The following is a 6,166-nucleotide window of genomic DNA, read 5'->3' on the forward strand; positions in this document are numbered from 1 at the left end:
GCCTGGAGCTACTCCGCTGACAATGCATAGGAGAGCGACTCTATGACTCACACATGTAAATGAGCTTTATATTTAAGGAGCTGTATTTGTTCCAAAGCAGGAAATAAACCCTCATCTCAACTAATCATTTTTGGTGCTTTGCCATTCTCTCGAATCCACTAGCTGTGGGATGAACTGTGATTCCTTTCCTTTCTTACCACAGGGAACAATAAATCTTCCCTAATGCTTACTAAAAAAAAGGAAGAATTCTGGTGCAAAAGCAAATATTTCATAGACGTATTTCAGTGGCATTGATATTAGTTATTTACAGATTACGTATGTTTCCATTTTATTTGGTAGGAAGAGCTCCTTGTTCTAGGTGAGAACAGCTGATTGGAGGATGACAGCTCTGACGTACAGCTAATGGTCATTTTCTTGCCTGAGATAAATCTAAATCTAATATGGCCTCTTAGTCAATATGCCATACAATTTCCAATGCAACCATAATTTATCTTAACATAGCCCTTAATTAGTTGTTGTCATCTACTGTAGCGTATATGATATATCTCTGCCATGAAGACAAACAGGGTGGTCTGGCTAAGTGGCTCAGACAGTAAAGAAACACAAATCTTCTTCTGTCGCAGGCCTACTCATTCTCAAAGCTCACTGTCACCAGACAGTCATATTGCATCAAGGTTATGAAAACTCATAATTCACACAGTAGAAATCCATGCTGCATTAAATTCACTCCAACAGATGCTGTCTGTATCACAGAGGAGTGACTCACTGATCAGTCAATGGCAAGAGCCCTCTCCCACAGCAAGCATGACATCTTGCCTGGAAGCAGAATGTGGAATGTTAACCGCACACATTTTCATTCCACTGTGTTGGTTTGCCACTTCTTACGTCTCTCTGACCTCCCATACACCCTCTACAGTGCGGGAGCAGCCACTTATCTGAGTCAGTGTTCCTGGACGGGCACAGCGGTGTGCTGACAAATACACCAGCGTTTTACAACGCCGTAGCCTGCTGTAATTCATCCACCCGAGCTGACTGTAGCCCCACGTGTTCACGTCCTGTAGGCGCCACTGCTGACAAACTGACACACACCTACACACTCACACACCAACACACACTGACACACGCATAAACGCGCTAAATGCCCACCCACCCGTCCAACGCAGCAACGAAACCCTGTCAAGTGCTGAGCATCACAGGAGCAAGATGAGAAAGAAATAATATTCACAGTTCATGTAATTCTGTCATAGGTTCAGTACATCTGCCTGTGTGTGTGTGTGTGTGTGTGTGTGTGTGTGTGTGTGTGTGTGTGTGTGTGTGTGTGTGTCTGTGTGATGGTGGCCAGCAGGCTCTTGCATAATTACAAGGTGAATGAATCCTTGGACTGCATGTGATGTGAGCAAGCAAATATGTTTCTGCTTCACTCGCACACACACCGTAGGGAAGTAATAACTGGCTGTGGGAATTATCTCAGAGAATCTTGCACATTCACTGAGTGACAGGAGCGCTTTGTCTCTTTCACCAGCAGCTACATATGCAGCACATGCATCATAAAAAGCGCAACCTCACATTATCTCATACGCAAGTGCATTATTGGTTGCAGTTGTAGTGCACTTATGTAACGTGGACAGTGATTTTGCAGTTGTTTGTGTATTCCGGTCCTCTAAGGGTAATTTGGAGGGTAAAGACTCATGCAAGCGTTTGGTTGATTGGTGTGTGAAGGAAAACCACAATCATGATTAAACATTATGGATAATGAGATTGCACCAGAGTCTTTATGAGTATTTATGTGGCACATTCAAAAAGACATCTTTTTTATTAAACACCTTATAGAGCGTGTTAAGATGTAAAATGTATAAACACATAAGCACTGAACAAAAAGACGAAAACAGACATTAAAGTCTTTTATCTCGTGTTCAAACACAAAGAAAGTCATTTGATAAATTAGTGGCTTTTAATTCAATTTAATTAGCTGTCTTTACTCATTTTATAAACCAAATAATGTGTAAAAAATATAGAAAACATAGATAACAGTGTCAAGTAACAAGACAACAATGTTATTGTGAATACTGTTTATTCCTTCTTCTTCTTCTTCTACAACTATATCCTATAGTTTTATTTACAATTAGATATTTAACTATAATTTTCTGACAGTTTTTGCCATTTACTGTTTGCAACCAAATTCTCCCAGTGACAAATGTGTTATTATAATGTAGAGCAGATCAAAGAAGCACGCCTAATCCCCCTACACTACACCACAGTGCTAATGAGGTCTAAAGAACAAAACTGGATGGTTGATCCACTAGGGCCTTTAAAAAGCAAAGTCTCAAGCTTTAACATACGTAACATTAAAAAACTTCTTTCTCCATGGAGAGTCAGAGCAGGTCAGAAGGAGTGTGCTGTAGTCACGGCGTAGCCTTGGGTTTAAAAACCGGCTACTATGCACGTACTGTAGAAAATACACTTTAATTGTTATTATGGTCAACTCAACATTGACAGATTGATATAGCAGACTTCTCAGTATAGAGTTTCCTATTCAAACATCTAACGGATATGAATGCAAAATTAGCATTCATGTTCATGTCGTGTTTCTGGCTATCTGACAGATGTATGTCCAATATTCATGCTACTTTTATATCTGGCTCTTTAGCTGCTAAATGTGTCCGCTATGTTCACCAGCTAGTCGCTAACCGTGTCTGTCTGATGCTATGAGAGCTGTGACAGATTATCTGTGAGTTCATCACGACCAGCGACTCCTTTCACATTTCATGTAGTCATTTGATCCATTGTTAATATAAAGGTAATGAATAATATAGCCGCTTTACATATCTACGAGCTAAATGATCATGCGGATGTTATTGACGTTGGTCTGCTGTCACTTTAAGATGTGTGGGCATTATTTCTTTCCTTTAGCAAAAGATGGTCCATTGAGGCACCTTTTCTTAGCGTTTAGAGAGTTTGACCAGCTCTTATCATGGATGTCACAGAGATTCTTCGGGGTCATTTCACTCAGTTAGGAACCTTCTAAAGCAAAAGAAACGTTTTGACCGCAGCCCTGGTTTTCATTTCACCTTCTCTGTTCCCATCATGTGACTCTGAGTGGCACCTAAGTCATCAAGTTAGTGGCACCTTCAATATAACAAAGTAACTTTGAGAGTGGGCCAATTTCAGATACATTTGGTCATTATGAACTCACCATCTCTCAATTACTCCATGAAAAGTGGCATCTGGCGATAGATGAAAGTGGTTTGGTGTCCTGATTCAGAGATTAAAGCAAATTTAAAACACAAAAATGAAACCTATTATGTTAAGAGGTAATCAGAAGAACAATGTCAAATTGATAATTCTGCATATTTGCCTGTAGATAGAGCATTGCTGACTCATACCTCAGTCACAAAAATGAATTAATGTCTCTGATGTCACAAGCACTTATAATACGACAGAGCACTCATATACTATATAATACTAGCCATTACTGTACAGTATACATGTACTTCTGTGATTGTCTGAGATATGGGACTTCTGAATTGGCTCTTATACAACTTGGCTGTCACATGTTATTGTGCAGGAAAATCAAAGCCAGATGACAAACAATAAACAAGCACAAATGTTATCGAGGCTGCAGCTTTGAATCATTTTCATTTCTGAAAGACGTTTGAGACTTTCCAAGTTCCTAGCAGTTATGTAATGTTGTTTCTAGATCTTGCTCTGGGGGAAAATAAATTAATAATTATAGTATCCTTTAGGCTTTGCATTACATGTTCAGCTGTCAAGGTAGAGATGTAATTTAGGGCACTCCTGGTGAACTAATAAACTATTTGGGGATAAGCTTGAAATGTTGTCTTTTTCTGGGCAAGCGTGTAAAATTAGGAATTGTATTTTTACTTCCTTCCTAATGCAAGGTTATGTGCAATGTCCATATTTGTCATTTGATAGCATTAAAAAGCTACATTGTGTTGAAAATAAAAAGCTGAAATCAATTATACATGAGCACAGAGCCCTAATCAATTACACATTTCAGCCGCTTACATCAGTTTTCAAGATCATTGTGATTAACAGCCATGAAACTGTCTTTTACTTTGAAACCTTTCATTTAATGTAATTTAGTTTTAAATATAAATGTTAAAAAATGACATGTATGTGTAGCTACATTAATACAAAAATAACTAGTAAATATTTTTAAAAACTGAGAACAAATGCCGAGGATAAAGTTTTACAGTATACTGCAGTTCGACTTCATTATTAGGAGTTTTTCACCAGTGGCTTCATACCAGCACTGAGTTCATTAGTCAAATTAAGGGGAGGACGGCACATTGTGAGAACTATTTTTGTCCTAGTCTCTTTAATGAACGGGTAAAAAAATGGAAATAAAACATACACAATGAAGTGTTTTACGATCATTTTTACACAGAGGGGTAAAATCCAACAAATGGGGATGGAACTCTGAACATAATGTACTTTGACAAAACAATCATCCTCACAGGGCCGGTGCAATTGTTGCTACTTTGTCAAAAAACGCCACCAATGGCCCATTGGGAGGTGATGTCACGTAGCCCAAAGCTGACATACAGCCCGTGTTAGATATACACGAGGCCTGCTAACAAGGAGAACTGTTGGGCTGTGTCCCGCAGAGCCACCGAGAAGGCTGTAATAAATGTCTGCTGTAGCTGTACACTTCCCCTTTCTGCCTCAGAAGAGCAGAGGGAGGGGAGAGATGGTGAAGAAAGAGGTATCGATCTGGTCTCGCTTCTTGTTCTAAGGGTGAACATACAGCTGCTGGGTATTGGCTTTTGCAGTCTCCTTCAATAATCACCTTTTTTTTTCATTGCTTCTCGCGGTCATCTACTCTCGTTCAGCCACATGTCCAGAACATTTACACGACATTCCACTACAATTACTGATTGAATACAGAAAACTCTGTATATTATCAGCCTCTTTCTTTATCTGTTTCTATCGTTTATAAACGTGAGAAGACTCATTTCAGTTTCATAATATAAAATGTTGGATAAGCAGGGAAAATGTATCACTTTTTGCCTCCGAGCTACTTCAAGTACAAGGTCTGTGTTCACAGTATTAACACTTTTAGATGAGCCAACACCTTCCATTATCCCCACTGTCTGGTGGCAATCTACTAATATTGTGATTCAGTCACAAAGTTATGTCATCAGGGCTTCCTGTGGATAAACCAAGTGTTGTTTGTTTTTTTTTACTGTTGCAAGTGTTGTTGTCTACTGCCTGGGGGAAAGCAAGAGCAACAAGGTTCATTGTGGACAACAGGGCTAATCAGCTCAAAACTGTGATACTTTCCCATATATGTCCTATAAATAACTAAGCAGAATAAGAACAATGATTTTGTATTTAATCCAGAAGCCTTTTTGTTTTCCACTTTCATATCTGTCTGTTAAATATAAGTGTACAGAAAGCAGCCGGTTAGGTTAGCTTAGTATATATTCTGTAAACAGGTGGAAAGAGGCAACCTGCTCTGTCAAAAGGTGACCAACACCTTTCAAGCTCACAAATTAAGTGTTTATATTTAGCTTGTTTAAAGAAATTGAAGTTTAAAAATAAGAAATTGGATTATTTCTTGGCTGGGACCAGTCATTTCCTGACACATAACCTCCCGTTAAACGATGACGTGTCATTCTTACACTTCCATATTGGTACATTTTAAACAAACTAGATAAAATGTGGTAATATGTGAACTAGACGACTGGAAGACACATTTTACCTTTGGACAGAGTCAGGCTCGCTGTATCCCTCTGTTTACAGTTTTAGTGCTATGCTAGGCTAGCTGGCGACAGGTTCATATTTACCATATAGCTATGAGAGTGGGTTCAATCTTCCAATCTAACTCTCTGTATGAAAGCTAATAAGCATATTTCTGAAAATGTTTAAACTATTCCTTTAACATGACCAAAACAGGCAAGGCCAAAAACTCCTTCCTCTCTGTGTTGCTGAAAAGGCCAAGTCCGTAACCAGGAGGCATGAACATCTCATGTGCTAATATGAGTTACACAATAAGACTTTTTCTGTTTTAGCACGCCTTGATTGGAAATGCTTTTTGTTTCAAAAGCATTTTAAGCTGGAAGCTAAAATGACTAAAGACTTAACGGAGTGATTGTGACAGTATAGTTGCATTTATCCACAACACATTCCTTCTAATTCATTC

This window comes from Cottoperca gobio, chromosome 7, assembly GCF_900634415.1.
Source record: "Cottoperca gobio chromosome 7, fCotGob3.1, whole genome shotgun sequence".
Classification (NCBI taxonomy): domain Eukaryota; kingdom Metazoa; phylum Chordata; class Actinopteri; order Perciformes; family Bovichtidae; genus Cottoperca; species Cottoperca gobio.